Below are 22,539 nucleotides of genomic sequence, written 5' to 3'. Positions count from 1 at the left end.
GACCAAGACCCCGCCTCCGAGGTTTTGCGGACGTGGCATTTGCCTAAACGGTTAGCAAAGCTTGATTTTTCTTTTTTTCTTTGCACTTTTCGCAGCAGTGGAGATAGTTCTGCACCTAAGATTTGCTTCACGTATGATTTGATGTTGTAGCTTTTACTTACAAAAAGTTATTGGTTAAAGTATTCCTTCCTAATAAGTATAAAGTGCAGTATGCACATTCCTTGATGATTTTGAAATGTTCCTTGGAAGGCAAAGATTTTTCTATATAAAAATAGACATCAAACTGATTTAAAACTATTGGGACATTGGGCTTCCCTGGTGGCCTAGTGGTTGAGAGTCCGCCTGCCGATGCAGGGGACCACATGCCGCGGAGCGGCTAGGCCCGTGAGCCACGGCCGCTGAGCCTGCGCGTGCGGAGCCTGTGCTCCGCAGCGGGAGAGGCCACAACAGTGAGAGGCCCGCGTATCGAAAAAAGAAAAACAAAAAACTATTGGGACACTCCTGATTATACAAGACAAATCTCATGTCTTCCAACATTACCCTTCTTCACCTCTGAAAGAACGAATCATTCATAATTGAAAAGGAGAGATCATTAAGGGGTTTGGTGGTGTGTTAACACCACTGTTTTGAATGGATGGTGACCAAATCCTTGCCAGTACCTTTAATGTATTCCTGTTATTTTCAAAGGGTCAGAGGGTTAGTGTGCCTACCTTATATGTGAAGAAAATACATTTTTTTTTTAAAGTTTAAATTGTCATACCGATGTGTTTCTGAAGCTTCCTGCTTTTATCTCTGGAAATCTATAGAAAAATTCAGTTTTGATTTAAGCTAAATTTGATTTAGTGTCAAGGATTGTTCAACTAGCTGAAAATTCAGAGACAGCTTTGGATTTACATTTTTCATGTTTCCATTTCTGGGCCTGTAGAATTTATCAGATTCATTCTCACTGCCCATTGTTTTTTTGTTTGTTTTTTAGTTTGGCTAGATTTCTTTATTTACTTATTTTTAAAAAATAGATCTTTATTGGAGTATAATTGCTTCACAATACTGTGTTAGTTTCTGTTGCATAACAAAGAGAATCAGCCATATGCATACATATGTCCCCATATCCCCTCCCTCTTGAGCCTCCCTCCCATCCTCCCTATCCCATCCCTCTAGGTCATCGCAGAGCACCTAGCCAATCTCCCTGTGCTAAGCTCCTGTTTCCCACCAGCCAACTATTTTACATTCAGTAGTGTATATATGTTAATGCTGCTCTCACTGCGCCCCAGCTTCGCCCTCCCACTCCATGTCATAAAGTCCGTGTTCTATGTCTACCTCTTTATTCCTGCCCAGCAGCTAGGTTTGTCAGTGCCTTTTATTTTTATTTTTTTAAGATTCCATATATATGTGTTAGCATATGGTATTTGTTTTTCTCTTTCTGACTTACTTCACTCTGTATGACAGACTCTAGGTCCATCCACCTCACTACAAATAACTCAATTTCATTTCTTTTTATGGCTGAGTAATATTCCATTGTATATATGTGCCACATCTTCTTTATACCTTCATCTGTCAATGGACGCTTAGGTTGCTTCTATGTCCTGGCTATTGTAAATAGTGCTGCAGTGAACATTGTGGTACATGATTCTTTTTGAATTATGGTTTTCTCAGGGTATATGCCCAGTAGTGGGATTGCTGGGTCATATGGTAGTTCTATTTGTAGTTTTTTAACGAACCTCCATACTGTTTTCCATAGTGGTTGTATTAATTTACATTCCCACCAACAGTGCAGGAGGGTTCCCTTTTCACCACACCCTTTCCAGCATTTATTGTTTCTAGATTTTTTGATAATGGTCATTCTGACCAGTGTGAGGTGATACCTCATTGTAGTTTTGATTTGCATTTCTCTAATAATTAGTGGTGTTGAGCATCTTTTCATGTGCCTCTTGGCCATCTGTATGTCTTCCTTGGTGAAATGTCTATTTAGGTATTCTGCCCATTTATTTATTTATTTATTTATTTTAACATCTTTATTGGGGTATAATTGCTTTACAATGGTGTGTTAGTTTCTGCTTTATAACAAAGTGAATCAGTTATACATATACATATGTTCCCATATCTCTTCCCTCTTGCGTCTCCCTCCCTCCCACCCTCCCTATCCTACCCCTCCAGGCTGTCACAAAGCACCGAGCCAATATCCCTGTGCCATGCGGCTGCTTCCCACTAGCTATCTACCTTACTACGTTTGTTAGTGTGTATATGTCCATGACTCTCTCTTGCCCTGTCACAGCTCACCCTTCCCCCTCCCCATATCCTCAAGTCCGTTCTCCAGTAGGTCTGTGTCTTTATTCCTGTCTTACCCCTAGGTTCTTCATGACATTTTTTTTTCTTAAATTCCATATATATGTGTTAGCATACGGTATTTGTCTTTTTCTTTCTGACTTACTTCACTCTGTATGACAGACTCTAGGTCTATCCACCTCATTACAATTTTGTTTCTTTTTATGGCTGAGTAATATTCCATTGTATATATGTGCCACATCTTTATCCATTCATCCGATGATGGGCACTTAGGTTGTTTCCATCTCCGGGCTATTGTAAATAGAGCTGCAATGAACATTTTGGTACATGACTCTTTTTGAATTATGGTTTTCTCAGGGTATATGCCCAGTAGTGGGATTGCTGGGTCATATAGTAGTTCTATTTGTAGATTTTTAAGGAACCTCCATACTGTTCTCCATAGTGGCTGAACCAATTCACATTCCCACCAGCAGTGCAAGGGTGTTCCCTTTTCTCCACACCCTCTCCAGCATTTATTGTTTCTAGATTTTTTGATGATGGCCATTCTGACTGGTGTGAGATGATATCTCATTGTAGTTTTGATTTGCATTTCTCTAATGATTAATGATGTTGAGCATTCTTTCATGTGTTTGTTGGCAGTCTGTATATCTTCTTTGGAGAAATGTCTATTTAGGTCTTCTGCCCATTTTTGGATTGGGTTGTTTGTTTTTTTGACATTGAGCTGCATGAGCTGCTTGTAAATTTTGGAGATTAATCCTTTGTCAGTTGCTTCATTTGCAAATATTTTCTCCCATTCTGAGGGTTGTCTTTTGGTCTTGTTTATGGTTTCCTTTGCTGTGCAAAAGCTTTGAAGTTTCATTAGGTCCCATTTGTTTATTTTTGTTTTTATTTCCATTACTCTAGGAGGTGGGTCAGAAAGGCTCTTGCTGTGATTTATGTCATAGAGTGTTCTGCCTATGTTTTCCTCTAAGAGTTTGATAGTTTCTGGCCTTACATTTAGGTCTTTAATCCATTTTGAGCTTATTTTTGTGTATGGTGTTAGGGAGTGATCTAATCTCATACTTTTACATGTACCTGTCCAGTTTTCCCAGCACCACTTATTGAAGAGGCTGTCCTTTCTCCATTGTACATTCCTGCCTCCTTTATCAAAGATAAGGTGTCCATATGTGCATGGGTTTATCTCTGGGCTTTCTATCCTGTTCCATTGATCTATCTTTCTGTTTTTGTGCCAGTACCATACTGTCTTGATTACTGTAGCTTTGTAGTATAGTCTGAAGTCAGGGAGCCTGATACCTCCAGCTTCTTTTTTCGTTCTCAAGATTGCTTTGACTGCCTATTTTTAAACTGCATTGTTTGTTATTTTGATATTGAGTTCCATGAGCTGTTTGTATATTTTGGAGATTAATCCTTTGTCAGTTGTTTCATTTGCAAATATTTCCTCCCATTCTGAGGATTGTTTTTTTGTCTTGTTTATGGTTTCCTTTGCTGTGCAAAAGCTTTTAAGTTTAATTAAGTCCCATTTGTTTATTTTTGTTTTTATTTCCATTACTCTAGGAGGTGGGTCAAAAAAGATCTAGCTGTGGTTTATGTCAAAGAATATTTTTCCTACGTTTTCCTCTAAGAGTTTTATAGTATCTGGTCTTACATTTAGGTCTTTAATCCATTTGGAGTTTATTTTTGTGTATGGTGTTAGGGAGTGTTCTAATTTCATTCTTTTACATGTAGCTGTCCAGTTTTCCCAGCACCACTTATTGAAGAGGCTGTCTTTTCTCCATTGTATATCCTTGCCTACTTTGTCATAGATTAGTTGACCATAGGTGCGTGGGTTTATCTCTGGGCTTTCTATCCTGTACCATTGCTCTATATTTCTGTTTTTGTGCCAGTACCATACTGTCTTGGTTACTGTAGCTTTGTGGTATAGTTTGAAGTCGGGAAGCCTGATTCCTCCAACTCTGTTTTGCTTTCTCAAGATTGCTTTGGCTATTCAGGGTCTTTTGTGTTTCCATACGAATTGTAAAACTTTTTGTTCTAATTCTGTGAAGAATTCCATTGGTAGTTTGATAGGGATTGCATTGAATCTGTAGATTGCTTTCCGTAGTATAGTCATTTTCACATTATTGATTCTTCCAATCCAAGAACATGGTATACGTCTCCACCTGTTTATGTCATCTTTGATTTCTTTCATCAGTATTTTATAGTTTTCTGAGTACAGGTCTTTTGCCTCCTTAGGCAGGCTCATTCCTAGGTATTTTATTCTTTTTGTTGCAGTGGTAAATGGGAGTGTTTCCTTAATTTCTCTTTCTGATTTTTTGTTGGTGGTGTAAAGGAATTTCAGAGATTTCTCTGCATTAATTTTGTATCCTGCAAACTTACCAAATTCATTGCTTAGTTCTAGCAGTTTTCTGGTGTTATCTTTCGGATTTTCTATGTATAGTATCATGTCATCAGCAAACAGTGACAGTTTTACTCCTTCTTTTCCAATTTGTATTCCTTTTATTACATTTTCTTCTCTAATTGCTGGGGCTAGGACTTCCAAAACTATGTTGAATAAGAGTGGCGAGAGTGGACATCCTTGTCTTGGTCCTGATCTTAGTGGAAATGCTTTCAGTTTTTCACCATTGAGTATGATGCTTGCTGTGGGTTTGTCATATATGGCCTTTATTATGTTGAGGTAGGTTCCCTCTCTGCCCATTCTCTGGAGAGGTTTTATCATAAATGGGTGTTGAATTTTGTCAGAAGCTTTTTTTGCATCTAATGATATGATTGTATGGTTTCTATTCCTTAATTTTTTGATGTGGTGTATCACATTGATTGATTTTTGTATATTGAAGAATTTTTGCGTCCCTGGGATAAATCCCACTTGATCATGGTAAATCCCACTTGATCATGGTGTATGATCCTTTTAATGTGCTGTTGGATTCTGTTTGCTAGTATTTTGTTGAGGATTTTTGTATCTATGTTCATCAGTGATATTGGTCTATAAGTTTCTTTTTTTTGTGATCTTTTTTTCTGGTTTTGGTATCAGGTTGATGGTGGCTTCGTAGAATGACTTTGAGAGTGTTTCTCCCTCTGCAGTTTTTTGGAAGAATTTGAGAAGAATTGGTGTTAGCTCTTTTGTAAATGTTTGATAGAATTTGCCTGTGAAGCCATCTGGTCCTGGACTTTTGTTTGTTGGAAGATTTTAAATCACAGTTTCAGTTTCATTACATATGATAGGTTTGTTTATATTTTCTAATTCTTCCTGGTTCAGTCTTGGAAAATTGTACCTTTCCAAGAATTTTTTCATTTCTTCATGGTTATCCATTTTATTGCCATATAGTTGTTTGTACTAGTCTCTTATAGTCCTTTGTATTTCTGCAGTGTCAGTTGTGAGTTCTCCTTTTTCATTTCTAATTTTATTGATTTGTGTCTTCTCCCTTTTTTTTTTGATCAGTCTTGCTAAGGGTTTATCAATTTTGTTTATCTTCTCAAAGAACCAGCTTTTAGTTTTATTGATCTTTGCTATTGTTTTCTTTGTTTCTGTTTCATTTATTTCTGCTCTGATCTTTATGATTTCTTTCCTTCTACTGACTTTGGGTTTCCTTAGTTCTTCTTTCTCTAGTTGTTTTAAGTGTAGGATTAGATTGTTTATTTGAGATTTTTCTTGTTTCTTGAGCTGAGGTTGAATTGCTATAAACATCCTTTATAGAACTGCTTTTGCTGCATCCCATAGGTTTTGGGTCATCTTGTTTTCATTGTCATTTTTTTTCTTTCTTTTTTTTTTTTTTTAGTGGTACGCGGGCCTCTCACTGTTGCGGCCTTCCCCATTGCGGAGCACAGGCTCCGGATGTGCCAGCTCAGTGCCCATGGCCCACGGGCCTAGCCGCTCCGTGGCATGTGGGATCTTCCTGGACCGGGGCATGAACCCGTGTCCCCTGCAACGGCAGGTGGACTCTCAACCACTGCGCCACCAGGGAAGCCCTTTTCTATGTATTTTTATAATTTATTCTTTGATTTCTTCAGTGATCTCTTGGTTATTTAGTAGCACACTGTTTAGCCTCCATGTAATTTTGTTTTTTACAGTTTTTTTCCTGTAATTGCTTTCCAATCTCATAGCGTTATGGTCAGAAAAGATGCTTGATACGATTTCAGTTTTCTTAAATTTTCCAAGGCTTGATTTGTGACCCATGATGTGATCTATCCTGGAGAATGTTCCATGTGCACTTGAGAAGAAAGTGTATTCTGCCACTTTAGGGTGGAGTGTTCTATAAATATCAATTAGATTTATCTGGTCTATTGTATCATTTAAAGCTTGTGTTTCTTTATTTATTTTCTGTTTGGGTGATCTGTCCATTGGTGTAAGTGGGGTGTTAAAGTCCCCTACTATTATTGTGTTATTGTCTATTTCTCCTTTCATGGTTGTTAGCATTTGCCTTATGTATTGATGTGTTCCTATGTTGGGTGCTTAAACATTGATAATTGTTATATCTTCTTGGATTGATCCTTTGATCATTATGTAGTGTTCCTCCTTATATCTTGTAACAGTCTTTATTTTAAAGTCTATTTTATCTGATGCGAGTATTGCTACCCCAGCTTTCTTTTGATTTTTGTTTGCATGGAATATCTTTTTTCCATTCCTTCACTTTCAGTCTGTATGTGTCCCTAGGTCTGAAGTGGGTTTCTTGTAGACAGCATATATATGGGTCTGGGGTTTGTATCCATTCAGCCAGTCTGTGTCTTTTGATTGGGGCATTTAATCCGTTTACATTAAGTTTATTATTGATATATATGTTCCTATTACCATTTTCTTAATTGTTTTGGGTTTTTGTGGGTCTTTTTCTTCTTTTGTGGTTCCCGCCTAGAGAAGTTTCTTTAGCATTTGTCGTAAAGCTGGTTTGGTGGCGCTCAATTGTCTTAGCTTTTGCTTGTCTGAAAAGCTTTTGATTTCTCCCCAAATCTGAATGAGATCCTTGCTGGGTAGAGTAATCTTGGTTGTAGATTCTTCTCTTTCATCACTTTAAGTATATCCTGCCACTCCCTTCTGGCCTGCAGAGTTTCTGCAGAAAAATCAGCTGATAAGCTTATGGGGATTCCTTTGTATGTTATTTTTTGTTTTTCTCTTGCTGCTTTTAATAGTTTTCTTTGAATTTATTTTTTGTTCATTTGATTACTGTGTGTCTTGGTGTGTGTTTCCTATGGTTTACCCTGTATGGGACTCTCTGTGCTTCCTGGACTTGGGTGACTATTTCCTTTCCCATGTTAGGGAAGTTTTCAGCTATAATCTCTTCAAATATTTTCTCAGACCCTTTCTTTTTCTCTTCTTCTTCTGGGACCCCTATAGTTCAAATGTTGATGTGTTTAGTGTTGTCCCAGAATTCTCTGAGATTGTCTTCAATTGTTTTCATTCTTTTTCTTTATTCTGTTTCTTTGCAGTTATTTCCACCATTTTGTCTTCCAGTCTGCCTGTTTTTCTGTTATTGATTCATTCTAGTGTATTTTTAATTTCAGTTATTGTGTTGTTCATCTGTTTGCTTGTTCTTTAGTTCTTCTAGATCTTTGTTAAACATTTCTTGTATTTTCTCAATCTGTTCCTCCATTCTGTTTCCAAGATTCTGGATCATCTTTACTATCATTACTCTGAATTCTTTTTCAGGTAGATTGCCTATTTCCTGTTCATTTATTTGGTCTTGTAGGTTTTTACCTTGCTCCTTCATCTGTCACATATTTTTTGGCCGTCTCTTTTTTAAAATTTTTTTAATCAGTGGGATTGTGTTCCTGTCTTACTGGTTGTTTGGCCTGAGGCTCCCAACACTGGAGTTTGTAGGCTGTTCGGTAGAGCTGGGTCTTGGTGCTGAGATGAGGAACTCTGTGAGACCTCACTCCGATGAATATTCCCTGGGGTCTGAGGTTCTCTGTTAGTCCAGTGGTTCCAACTTGGAGCTCCCACCGCAAAAGCTTCAGCATGACCCCAGGCTCGTGAACCAAGATCCTGCAAGCCATGTGGGGCGGCAAGGAAAAGAAAAGAAAAAAAAGAACAATAACAAAGTAAAAAATAAAATTAGACTAGGAAACTAACAGATATGTTAGGATGAATATAAAAATAAAAATATAGATGAATCAATGACCGGAAGGTACATCAGTACCATGGTAGTAAAAAAGAGGAGGAGCTAAAAGAAAAAACAAAAAAGGGGGAGGAAGGGCCTTGGCTGTGGGGGGCAGGGCCTAAGCAAGGGTGAGGTTTGGGTAGTGGGCGGGGCCAATGCTCAGGACCCACAGGGCTGGAAAAGGCCCTGGAGGCTGTGGAGGGTGGGGCTTAGGCTCAAGGAACAGAAGGGGCCCAGGCGTGCCCTCACCCCTGGTCTCAGAGGGCAGGGGACCTCATCATGGAGCTCAGCAGGCTCCCCGTGTCTGAGTGGGCGGGGCAATCACCCTCCACTCCTCTGCCGCTCCTCCTGGAGGGCCCCTCCCGCCTGCCTCTCCTGATCCCCCTGCCCACCCTCCTATGCCCCCAGGACCCACGCAGCCTGGATGGGGCTCTGAAGGGGGGTACCAGCTTGGGAGCTCAGCAGGCTCCCTGGCCTGAGTGGGCCAGGCAATTGCCCTCTGCTCGTCTCCCACTCTTCCTGGAGAGTCCCTCCCAGAGAGTCCCTCCCACCTGAGTCTCCTGATCTCCCCAGCCTCAGGGGCACAGATCCTGTCTGGCCTCCACTTCTCCTCCCCCCTCAGTCCCCCTACGTCCTACCAGTTCATTGTGGGGTTCCTTCCATCTCCTTGGGGGTCAGAGTCCCCCACCAGCGGCCAAAAGGCACCCTAGTTGGGGGGAGAGGCTAACTTAGTGTCTTCCCACACCACCGTCTTGACTCCACCTCTAGACCTGCTTACTGTTTTTAAGGACAATCTCTAACTTCTGATATTTCTAAACAAGACTCATTTGAAAAATACCTGTCATTTCTCATGGACTTAATGAAACTTTTTGCTTTTTTTTTTTTTTTTTTTGCTGTTCGCGGCCCTCTCACTGTTGTGGCCTCTCCCATTGCGGAGCACAGGCTCTGGACGCACAGGCTCAGCGGCCATGGCTCACGGGCCCAGCCGCTCCGTGGCCTGTGGGATCTTCCCGGACCGGGGCACGAACACGTGTCCCCTGCATCGGCAGGCGGACTCTCAACCACTGGGCCACCAGGGAAGCCCAACTTTATGCTTTTATATCTGTCATTTCTCATGGGCTTAATAAAACTTTATGCTTTTTCAGCTGTGTAAAAGTTTAGAAAATTGATTCATTTTTTTCTTGCTTGATTCAACTATGTTAAAGACAGTCATCGGAGATGATGTTAATTTTTGCCTTTGTGTCTTATCTTCTTCAGTGTTTTTTAAACTTACCAAACAAGGAACTTCCCTGGTGGTCCAGTGGTAAAGAATCTGCCTTCCAGCGCAGGGGACGTGGGTTCAATCCCTGGTCAGGGAACTAAGATCCCGCATGCAGTGTGTCAACTAAGCTCTTGCACCTCAATGAGAGAGCCTGCATGCTGCAACGAAAGATCCCACATGCCTCAGTGAAGACCCTGCATGCCGCAACTAAGACCCGATGCAGCCGAAAAATAACCCCCCAAAAAATTTGCCAAACAAGGACACAGGTAGGTTCACTTATTGAATATTTGTTACGATCAGTATGAAAACGCTGATTTATAAATATTTCTGTTTGGTACAATTCTAGGTATAAAAGTAAAAAGATGTAAGAAAGGCAAAAGTAAAAAGCTATATAAAAAACAGGAAAACAAGGAGCACATAAAATTATTTTTAGAATTAAATCACAGCAGCTTTTACTTTAGTACCAACTATGACAAGATTTTTTCAACTTTTAAATTGGAATATTTTCAGTAATTCAAAAGTCTTGGAAGAATGGTATACATAACAGCATATATTAATAGCTTTTACCTCAGTTTACTGATTGTTAAATATTGTTAATATTTTCTAACAATCTAAAAAGTTACATCTTTTATTTGGGTAGTTGAGAATTATATCTTGTTTCTGTTTTTTTTTTTTTGGTAGTTTGCTTCTTGGTGATTAGGTACAGAGACAAAAAGACCCTGTGATAGAATCATCCCCTCACTTTCATCAGTGCCTACCTCGTGGTATCTGCTACTTGTGAGCCATTCATTTAGGGCATGGGTTCTCTTGGATCATAGCAAGGGGTGAAGAGGGGAAATAAGTGAATATTCTCTCTATAAGGTGTCTCCCTCCCCTCCCCCTCCTCTTTTTGATGAGTACTTACTGGTCTGAAGAATTAACCATGCGCATCAAAGCAGGGTGAATTCAATTTTCTTTTTTTCTTATCAAGTGAAGAAAGGTCAGTCTTTCTAGGTTTTTCTGGTGTAGTGTATCATACATCAGAAAGTTTGCTATGATTTTGGATTCTGTTACATTTCCCACAAACCTGTCTTCAGAGTTAATAGTTTATAGCACTCTCGTTCAGATAAGAAGGATTGGCGCTGGAGGATTTATGATATCTAACCTAATTTTCCATCACCATACCTTGACCTTGGCTTTATAAGTTGTAGCCCATACAAAGCAATCGATTGCTACCCGATAGAGGCAAATGACCCTCTTTAACTCTAGGGCAATAGCTAATAAGGTCTTGATAATTGTGATTTATCCACTGTCAGCGGTGATTGCATGTGCCTCTCTGAAGCTGCCCTGAATTGATGGATGCAACCTGTATGACAGGAAGCCAGTTCCAGAGGCTTTCTCCTTTTATCTTTAGCATTGCCAGGGCTCCTAGAATGGGACCGATGAAGTCATTTTTCTTTCATTGTGGTTTTTTATAATGAAATACGGTAAAAATTCATCTTCTCTCGAGCACGCCATTTTTCCCTTGTCAGATCTACAGTCTTTCCTTGACTGAACCGATTTGTTATCTACAAAAGCAGTGGCCTTGCACTTCCCTTTTGATTCAAGGAGCTCTGGGTTGGCCAAGAGGTGTTTTCTTCTATAAATTTAGTAGTAGGTCAGCTCTTTCCTTAGCCAAGACATTTGGTTTCCCTTTTAATGAATTTGAGAGAAAAAGAAATATCTGTTATTGGTGACCCTCTGGAATACTTCAAACTATCTCATCCTTCAGGCATCATTGACCAACACCCTAGGCAGTAGCAAAACCCTGTGTTAGGAGAAACCAAAACTAATTTTTCTGTATGTCCCAGGATTGAAAGATACCTTAGTCATTAGTAAAAATGAGGATGTGGTAATCTGGATCCCTCTTGTTTAAAGACGTCATCACATACGAATTTGAGGAACACTCAGAGTCAAGCTCTTTGTGCTTCTGGCTTGTCTGAAGTGAAAGCCTGTTGGCATGTTCTTTAAAACACTGAATCATGGGTAATACTGGATTTACTATTATCAGTAAAACAAGAAAGTAGCTGGGGCAAGAAGAGAAGATCTTATATCCTGATGTTCAGCCCTGCCACAATGATACATTTTATATATTTTTTCCACTGGCTTTTGCTGGGTAGTATTTGATTTCAGTTCAATTTGCATCTGAACTCCTATATGCTTTTGTGTTTGTCCAGATTTATTAAATAAAAGTGTGTTAAGCATTTCTTGGGCACAGGAAAATGAAGACTCCTTCAAGCTTTCTCAGGCCCTTTCTTCAGTGTACCCCACCTTCCACATTATTATAATTGTCTGTTATGACACAGACCGCTAGTTCCCCTCAATATCCATTTTCCCTTTCTTCTGTACAGATAGAATTCCTTTTTTTTCTTTTTTAAAAATTAGTTATCTATTTTATACGTATTAGTGTATATATGTCAATTCCAGTCTGCCAATTCATCCCCCCGCCCCCCCCCCGCTTTCCCCCCTTGGCGTCCATATGTTTGTTCTCTACATCTGTGTCTCTATTTCTGCCTTGCAAGCTGGTTCAAGTACAGACAGAATTTCTAGTTTTTAGCTGGGTGCATGGTTGCCCTGAGAATAAAGGCTACATTTCCCTGTACCCTTTGCAGCTAGTTGTGGCCATATGACTCTATTCTGGTCATTTGGGATGTGAGGGAAAGTAATGTGTATAGCTTCCAGAAAGAAGGGCATGCCCTTTCTTTTTCTCTTCTTTTACTGTGCTGAGTAGAATGTAAACATGACAGCAGGTCATCTTAGAGCTTGTGGACAATGGCAACCCTCAAAGGATGGTAGTGCAACAAGGTAGAAAGAGCCTTGGTCCCTGGACAACCCCATGGAATAGAGCAGATCTGTCAGCCCTACACCTTTATCTGGGCTGTTTCATGAGAGAGAGAGAAATCTTATTTAACTCACTGCAATTTGGGGTCTCTGCTTCATGCATCCGAACCTGTATTCTAATTAAAAACCTATTGTCTGGGGACTTCCCTGGTGGTCCATTGGGTAAGACTCTGTGCTCCCAATGCTGGGGGCCCGAGTTCGATCCCTGGTCAGGGAATTAGATCCTGCATGCCGCAACTAAGAGTCTGCACGCTGAAACTAAGAAGTCCGCATGCTGCAACTAAGACCCAGCGCAGCCTAAATAAATAAATAAGTGAATATTAAAAAAAAAAGTGCTAAAAGATTTCTCAAAAAAAAAAAAAAGACCCCCCCCCCCCCCCCAAACCTATTGTCGCCTTTCCCAGTGGACTGAAGCTCCTTGGGGATAGGCACTATGTTCTGCTCACCATTTGTGTTCAGCTAGTTCAGGACTAATTGGTTGGCTCTGGAGGTGGAACTGGAAACAGATTAGTTTTTTTCCTCCAAATGAAAGGACATTTTTAACGAGACACAATTACGTAGGGTACAAGTAAAACACAAGTAAACTTTTCTGCTGCCTCTTGCCTTCCTAGACTCAGTGGGGAGGGAAAGGGAAGGTCCCTAGGCAGAAAGGCAGGATAAGAAATAACCGGGCTTTGTCTAGTATCCATGGTCCACTAGGATGTCGCCACCCTCCCCTCTCTACTGTTGGTATGGTTGGAACCTAACCCTATATGCACCCTTGCCCTTCTGCCTAGGGGCTTTCCCCTTTCTTCCCCACAGAGTCTAGGAAGGCAAGAGGCAGGTGCATGTCCCATTGCCTTAGGCTATTCCACTGGGCTCTCCTTGAATGGGGCCTGCTTTGGGGTTCAGACTCTGGAAAGAATTTGTGCTGGTAGCCTAGGCAGCCTAATTACTATATCAAGGTAGACAGGCATTTGGGGGTTGGGTTACAGAATCACATTAAGGGCCAGATACTTAGGGGCTGGGACCCCCCCCCCAGGCAAAAATGACTCATTGATCCTATAAAACATATGGATCCAAGCCAATTCTATGCTTACATTAAAAGCACCTTGTACCGTCATTGTCAAGTCATAAACCGTAACAATTGTTTGGACAAAGAGAATTTAATATATACACTGTTAACTAGATATAAAGTTGTTAACTAAGTAAGCGAAAAGGCAAGAAAAGAGCACCAACGCATCACAGAGACAGCAACTGCAGGAAGCAACTACCACTCACAGGGTTTGGGCAGCAAAGACTAGCATTACTAAAATTTAGACACTGGGAGGCGGGGCCTGTGCGTGGAGCTCAGGCCTCAGGGGCAGCCACAGCTCTACTGGGACCAGCATCTCTGAGCTTGGAGAAGGATCCCTGTGGGCTTGAGAACCGGACCACTAGGAAGGAGACAGCAGCTGGGATGAGGCTAGTGTTACACGTGTTGGAAAAACTGCAAACTGGATTTAAATACTTCCATGGGGGTGGAGGCAGACACATTGCTGGTGTGACGCTCACAGTACTTGTGAGCAGACAGGAGTCCCTTCTCTCTCTCCAACCTCCCAGTCTCCCTTGATCAGAGTGGAACCTGACAGGGAGACTGCTGGCCAGGCAGAAATGTGGTTTGCAGACGCCTAGTTCCAGCACCACAAGGCACAGCATAGAAAGATGGGTTTGGAGCTGAGAGACTAGAGCTTAATAACTGGCACACACCTCAATGGTGTCTAAATTCAGACTGTTGCAAGTTGTGTCAACTAGCATGATAGGTAAGGCCTACAGACTTCAGCGACTTAAGGGACAATCTGGTGACTTAAAGGGAGAAAGATTTGTTCCAGGGAGATGAGGCAGATAAAACATCACAGGGCTGGTGATAGGAAATAAGTCTCAAAGAATGCAAAGGATTTCCATAGGCAAACCACTGTAAGAAGGATGCTCCAGTGAGAAAGAACAATAGACTCAAAGACCCAAAGGCGGGTCCAAACCCTTAAAAAGACTGAGTTACAGGGACTTCCCTGGTGGCGCGGTGGTTAAGAATCCACCTGCCAATGCAGGGCACACGGGTTCGAGCCCTGGTCTGGGAAGATGCCACATGCCGTGGAGCAACTAAGCCCATGCACCACAACTACTGAGCCTGCGCTCTAGAGCCCGTGTGCCACAACTACTGAGCCCACGTGCCACAACTACTGAAGCCCGCACGCCTAGAGTCCGTGCTCCACAACAAGAGAAGCCACCACAATGAGAAGCCCGCGCACCGTAACGAAGAGTATCCCTCAGGACAAAGCCTGAGCTACTCAAGCCTTTGGGCTTCCCTAGGATAAGGCAGGAGTTGGGGCATGACTGGGGGAACCCAGGACCAGCGACCTCCTAGGAATCTCACCCTCAGAGTAGGTAGGATTTTCTATCAATTCTTCCTCTCTAAGGGTGATGTTTTATGCTGGGCTGACTTGGACAAATTACTTAAAATTTCTGCTTAGGGAAGATTATTCCCACTTGATAAATAAGGAGACTGAGGCTCTACAAAGTTAAGTAACATGTCCATGATCACAGAAGCAGCGACTCAGATCACCTGATTTCCTACTGGACATCATTGCCTGCATATCCCCGTGGATTCTCCAGCTGAGCACAGCCAGCATGAATGCCTTCCCTTCCTTCACACCTAGCGCCAGACCTTCTTTCTGGATCTCTGAAGTCAGTTGGTGACTATATGGTTTGGGTTCCTTCCTTCTTTCTACCTGCATGCCCCTACCTTACCCCATACAATCAATCATGAAGTCTTGTAGATTTCACCTGCTAAATATACATTCTCTACTCTCTGTCACTGCTGGCTTGTCTTTATTCACGTACTCACTTGATTGCTGCTAAAGCTTTCCATAGGTCTCCCTGTTTCCAGCTTTGTCCTTCTCCAATCCAGGCACCATTCTGAGGCCAGGGAAAGCTTTCAAAAACACAAAAATGTCATTCTCCTTCTTAAAAAGGCTTTCAATGGCTCCCATGGCTTCCTGGAGAAAATCCAAGATCCTTTATATTTCACAGTGAGGCCACCATAACATGGTCCCTATGAACTCCTCCAGCTTTGCTGGCCTCTGTCTCCCTATCTTGGGGTGGGGCAGGGGGACACCTGTGGCCGGGAAAACAGGGTCGAGGTTCACCTTGCTCCCTCCACTGACTAAGCTATGGGCAAGAAATCACAGTGATGCCACGTGGTGTTCTGTGTACCCCAGCAGGTCTCCTGCTTCTGATTTAGTGGCTGTGCTGCTCCAGCCTTTGCTCACTGCGGTGCAGCAGTGATGCAGACCCTGCGGGCTTCCGTTTTCTGTGCTGAAATGAGTGTGTGAGGGTGCCTCTGGGAATTGCTTCTGTGCTCTCTTGTCCTCTTCCTCTTTTTCTTTCTTTCTTCCTTTTTTAAAAAGTATAGTTAGCCTTTTGTCTCATTGCACCTGAGAAAACAAGATGGGTCACGGGCAGCTCTCCTGGAGCCACATGAGAAAATTCTGCCAGGGTTCTCCTCTTGCAGTGGCTGCTCAAGCCAGCTGGTCTGATCCGAAAATGCCGCCTCCATAAGAGCTGCCAGTGTTTCTGATAGTACCCCAAGGATATCGGCTTCATTCAGTGGGACTATGTGAACTTCCTGGAATGGGTCACCCAACATACCTACCTTACCCCAGAAACAATGCTAGATCTTTGGACATAAAACAAACAAAAAGCGAAAACAAAACAAAACAAAAAACAAAAAAAAAAAAGAAAAAACTAACAAAGCAAAACAAAAACAACTTCAAAAGATAGTATATTTATATTAGACAAGAATCTTTTAATGCAAAGGGTAGAAACTCAATTCAAATTAGCTTAAGCCTAAAAGAGAATTTATTAACTTATTTAACTGGTAAATCTAGGGGTAGAGCTGGATCCAGGGATACAAATGTTATTATTATCATTATTATTTTTCTCTCTTTCTGTTCTGCTACTGTCTGTGTTGGCCACATTCTCTATTTCAAGATGTGTTCCCTGTGTGCAGGAGGTGAAGGGCGGCATGGCTGCAGCCACCCCAGAAGACCAAGAGCTTCTCTCTCTCAACGTCTCTCTGTAAACTCCTGAGGAGAGACTCTGATTCATTCTGCTTTACTCATTTGCCCTACCTGCTCTCCCCCTCCCCTGCTCCCCTCAATCCCTGGGTCCAGGAGGAAGGGGAACACCACTTACTACAAAGGCCTAAGATCAGAAGCCCATTGCTATGGTCGAGGGGTGGAGAACTCTGAGACTTCATCCAGAACCGCATAGAACTCGGGGGGCAGTTACCCAAAGAAATGGGGCTGTTGTTTTTAGAACACGGAGGAAAGGCATGTTGGGTAGACAAAAAAAAAAAAAGACAACCAAAGAGATATCTCTACTATTATCACCTCCACTACAAACACCATCACTGTTATTGGAAACTACCGTGTTCTAGGTACAGAGCAGGTCCTTTATTACACAGCCTCTGTCATAACATTACATATGACACTCACCATTTTATAGAAGAGGAAGCTGACGCTTAGAAAATTTAGCACACTGGCTCAGAGTCATGGAGCTAGTCTGTCTGAGGCCAGGCCCATGCACTTTGTACTGCACTAACCTTCTCCTGGTTGGGGAGTCCTCTGTCTTGACATTGTATGTTAATTATGGCTCACAGATGGCCCTATGAAGGAGCAACCGGAAGAGGACATGACTTTTAAAATTGACTTTTAGTCACATTGGCCAACTCATGTTTTCTAATGTTGAAGGTGCATTTTTTTTTAAGGGAATTCCTTTATTTTTATTATTTATTTATTTATTTATTTATGGCTGTGTTGGGTCTTCATTTCTGCGCAAGGGCTTTCTCTAGTTGCGGCAAGCGGGGGCCACTCTTCATCGCGGTGCGCGGGCCTCTCACTGTCGCGGCCTCTCTTGTTGCGGAGCACAGACTCCAGACGCGCAGGCTCAGTAGTTGTGGCTCACGGGCCCAGTTGCTCCGCGGCGTGTGGGATCCTCCCAGACCAGCGCTCGAACCCGTGTCCCCTGCATTGGCAGGCAGATTCCCAACCACTGTGCCACCAGGGAATCCCTGAAGGTGCATTTTTATGATCCAATCTGTGGAATGAGGTTAAAGAACCAGTACTTTCCTCTCATGGGCTGAATGTGACTGCTGAGGTGAAGATGAGGAGGGATGAGTTATTATTATTATAATATTTTTATGTGAAAGGGGCATCCCACGGTATCTTGTGCTCAGCAAATGTGACTTTCCTCCTCTTCTCAAGAAACAAACCAACAAACTGGGAAAAAACCTCTCTCTTGATTTTCCAAAATAATCCCAGCTTCACTATGCTTCCCAGTTCTAATAGATTAGGGCTGAGTTATTTAACTGGAACAGGGCTGCATAAGCTCATGCCAGGGACATGAAAGCCCACCTACAGACATTTTAAATTCAGTGTTGCCAATAAGCATTTGTAAAAACAGAAGCCTACAAAGCAGTTTTGCATCCATTCTTTACTTTGGATTAAGTTAAAAAATCATTTACAATGGGTTTGCCACTAGCTGTTAAAGACATGAAGCATATGGATAAGTATCAAAAACAAAAGCATGGAAACAATTTACCCTTGACTCTGAGCTACATAGTGGGTTGAGGGAAGAAGTCAATGTTACATATATACTTAAACATATATACTGTATATAATTAAAATGTACTCTGTCTCTTACAGAGTTCACCCACACCCACACACAGTTTCCGTGCTCTGTGAACTTAAAATGTGGTTCACCTCTGCAGTGAGGAAACTTAGAAGCATTAATATGGAGCCTGGTTTTATCTTTTTTATTTTTATTTATTTATTTTGAAATCAAGATTTGGAGGAGTCTGATTCTCCGCAAATACAGATTCTCTGTATTTCTAGTATATTCCCTTCTGTCTTTTTTTAAAAAATTGAAGTATAGTTGACTCACAATGTTGTGTTAGTTTCTGATGTATAGCAAAGTGATTGAGAGAGAGATATATATATATTCTTTTTCATATTCATTTCCATTATGGTTTATCACAGGGTATTGAATGTAATTCCCTGTGCTATACAGTAGGACCTTGTTGTTCATCTGTTTTTTTATATATAGTAGTTTGTATCTAGCCTGGTACCATCTTGATCACAGTATACTTCACTAGGCTGGAGGGGGGACTCTCAAGGCACATGAAAAATGTTTATTTGACTTAAGTCTCCCAGTTACACGCCTTCAGTTAGTGGCTGGCTGTCACAAAGGGCTTACAGAGACTGTGGTGTTTATAGGTCACCATTGGTGTTGTCCCCTTCACAGTCTCCTGCTCAGGGTGGGAGGTCATATTTCGTTCCACCCTCCTGGTCAGGGGTGGGCACGCAGGCCAAGGTGAGTCAGGCTGCAGATGGGTCAATGGCCTCTAAGATGACTCAATGCCAAGCATCTGCCCAAACTGTCCAGATGGTGACCACACTGGAATAAGCAATTTCTTTGTCTTTAAGAGGATCAAGATGTAGAGAGAGTCGGTGGGTTTGAGAGCAGGAGCTGCAAATACGTGGAGAGGGCCTTCTGCAGATGCCACGGGGCCTCAAAGCCACAAGTAAGCTGAAGTCAGGAGGTAGAGGAAGGGCATGTAGAGCTCCCAGCCATCATGGTAACAGGTGTTCCTTGAATGGGACTTCCTAGGCCGGTGCATTTGGGAAACACCACATGCATATCCCCTCTTGGAGAGTCACAAGGTGCTTTAGTATTTTAAAGATTCTGAAGATCCCACAGCAAGAAACTTGTCTAAACACTGTTAACTCAGTGTTTCCCAGATGTATTTGACCACGGAACTCTCACCTGTTCCCATTTTACCATGTTCCAGGGAACGATGTTTGGAGTGGGAGCTGGCATGTGGGTGGGAGTAAAAGGAGAAATGGCAGCAGAAACAGAGTGGTGGCTCTGTCGAGTTCCTGGTCGTTAGATCTGTTCCACACTCCGAACTGCATTCTAGTTGTCGTGAGCCAAGGTCTGTCCTTGGGCTGCCATGGTATTTTAGAGTTCCTTATTTCCACCAGTATTCCTATCTCAAACCTCCACTCATTAAGATGAATTGAGTCTTTTTACTTGTAACTAAGAGACTGACTAATGTAACTGGATGTTAGCTGTGTCTCCCCACATACTACGACCAGTGACAAATGTCCCTACTTCCTTGTGAGACGTTGGACCACCTATGTGGGATGTGCTAAGAGACCGTGGAACTGGTGTGGCCAGTATTCACCCCTCGTGTGCTTCAGGTGAGGGGGAAGAGGAGGGAGAATCATCATGGGGGTGGACAGTGAGAATCCTTTGGAGAAAGAGTTGTCAGTGTGTCTTCCTCGGGGATGGGGGAGCTGTCTCCCCCAGCGTAGTAAGCCAAATTGGGGGGCCTTCAGAGTTTCAGGTGGAGGGACTGGTGCCTGTTTTCACAAGAGCTGGCAGAATGAAGCAAGAAGGCACTGATGGAGGAGCTTGACTCCCGTGGGTGCAGGAACTAAGGTGTGAACAGGTGAGGACCCATGACAGAGGGAGTGGAACTTTACCATAATAAAGAGAATCTCATGGAGGGGCAAGGTGAACCCAGCATCAAGAGTCTGGAGGTGGACAGTAGGGACACTAGAGCTGAGGGGATGGCATCTGTGGCCAGAATAGGAAAGAACCTTTGTATTCTATTACAAGTTAACCACTAAAGGGGTGTTGCCTGTAAGCTTAAATTATACATAATGGCCAATTTCTGGGAACTCTGCCTCCCAGGTAATGAGCACTAAGCTAAAATACCTTTGTTTAGCTCACTGGAAACATCCTGACCAGGCCCACCTGTGAATGACTGCAGGGAGGAAGAAATTAACACATGCTGTCGGAAGGCTGATGGGAACCAGGAAATGCTTGACTTTACGCCTGCCCGTTTTAGTATAAAAGAAGCCTGAATTCTAACTCAGGCAAGATGGTTCTTTGGGACATGAGCCCACCATCTTCTTGGTCTGCCAGCTTTCTGGAAGTTGCTATTTCTTTTTTTTTTTTTTTTTTTTTTTTTGCGGTACGCGGGCGTCTCACTGTTGTGGCCTCTCCCGTTGCGGAGCACAGGCTCTGGACGCGCAGGCTCAGCGGCCATGGCTCACGGGCCTAGCTACTCCGCGACATGTGGGATCCTCCTGGACCGGGCCACAAAACCGTGTCCCCTGCATCGGCAGGCGGACTCTCAACCACTGCGCCACCAGGGAAGCCCTGAAAGTTGCTATTTCTTGCCGCAATAACTCGTCTCTCAGTTTACTGGCCTGTGCTGTGGCAAGCAGTATGAGCTCGTACTAGGTAACAGTACCATCTATAGTGGTGACTACATCAGGGTCCTTGGTGGGGAGGAGGGTTCCCCTGTGAGGAAGAAGTGTTGGTAATTGTGTGTCTGCTGTGCTGAGGCCTGCTTTTGGATTACAACTCCACCAGTGGAAGATTTCACTCTCCCTATCTCTTTTCCCTCCTAGCACTCCTGGTCCCTGGGGGACCCAGAGGCAACAGAGGGCACAGTGGAGGAGGCATAGAAGGAGCTGACTACGGCCCATGCATCCCATTCTCAGCAGTTTTCCTAGCAGAGGTAGGTCCCAGTTGGGGGAAGAGAGAAGTTTTAACTGAATGTGAGTTTGGAGATTGGCTTTTTGACCAGGCTAGAATTTTTGCCTAAAATGACCACAGGACTTTTATGCTCTGAGGGACTGGAGACTCTTTGAGCCTCAGGTTGGGATGGAGAAGGTCTGCATGTGAGTTTTGCAGAGGACATGCCTTTGGCTCATTCAACCCTGTACTCTACGGACCCAGAGTAGGACATAGCTAAACATCAGTATGAAGTGTTTAGAAGTGTTTACACTGCTTCCTAAGTAACTATGCATGAACTAATTCTAACATGAAAGCTTTTGAACACTTACACTGCATATCTGATTAACACAATCAATTCATATGTGTTCAAGCACTGAACATTGTTAAGCACCTCAGCTGGATACTGGGACTATGAGGGTGAGTAAGAGTTGCTTCCTGTCCTCAGAAGCATGCAGTCTAGTGTGAGAAGCCCTAGTCCAACCTGGGGCTTTCCTCCTTCCGGCTGTAGAAGAATCACAGTGCTGTTGGTTTAAATGTATCGTCACTCCTAAATCTGATTTGGTAGGTCTGTGTTGGGGCCTAAGAATCTGCATTTTAACAAGTATCTTGTTCTAAGACCACCCGTGGAAAAATAATATAATAATATTATTTATATAAAAATAATATATATAATATATAACATATATAATATATATAAATTATATATATTAAAATATATAAAATTATATATATATAATATAATAATAATCTAGCCTTCTAATCAGCACCACATACCAAAGCAGTTTAAAAAAATATATTTATTTATTTATCTGTTTTTATTTTTGGCTGTGTTGGGTCTTTGTTGCTGCACCCAGGCTTTCTCTATTTGCGGCAAGGGGTGCTACTCTTCCTTGCGGTGGGAGGGCTTCTCATTGTCGTGGCTTCTCTTGTTGCAGAGCACGGGCTGTAGAGCGCAGGCTCAGTAGTTGTGATGCACAGGCCCAGCTGCTCCGCGGCATGTGGGATCCTCCCGGGCCAGGGCTCAAACCCGTGTCCCCTGCATTGGCAGGCAGATTCTTAACCACTGCGCCACCAGGGAAGCCCCAAAGCAGTGTTTACTGCATTAGAACATGCATTACTGACTGCCACAGAATTTGCACCTAGGATAGTATTACCCACTTGGATAAAGTTTCTGCCTGTTCTTTATTACATCAAATGAAAACAGCTGATAGATTTTCATCAAATTAGAGGAGCATGTTTGGGCTTGTCTGACTTAAAAGACAGGGTAAAGGAAATGAACTCTGGGAGTTCCTAAGGAGGGGGTCCTTTGCAGAGAGGCAGCCATCTTCAGAGCAGTGTCAGGCACTAAATTCTGACAACGCTGCTTTTCCCAAGAGCAGGCTGGGCTTAGGGTGGAAGCAGCAGGAGTTTATTGATTTAACGGTGGTTAATGATTGATGTGAG

The 22,539-nt window shown here is 42.6% G+C and overlaps 1 pseudogene; it reads left to right on the top strand.

Annotated features, from left to right (window-relative positions):
• Positions 1-9,245: 9,245 nt before the first annotated feature.
• LOC117198740 (40S ribosomal protein S29-like) lies at positions 9,246-21,742 on the top strand (annotated as a pseudogene).
• The last annotated feature ends 797 nt before the right edge of the window (positions 21,743-22,539 follow it).

This window comes from Orcinus orca, chromosome 2 (assembly GCF_937001465.1).
Source record: "Orcinus orca chromosome 2, mOrcOrc1.1, whole genome shotgun sequence".
Taxonomy (NCBI): domain Eukaryota; kingdom Metazoa; phylum Chordata; class Mammalia; order Artiodactyla; family Delphinidae; genus Orcinus; species Orcinus orca.
This window is presented reverse-complemented; position numbering and strand designations above follow the sequence as displayed.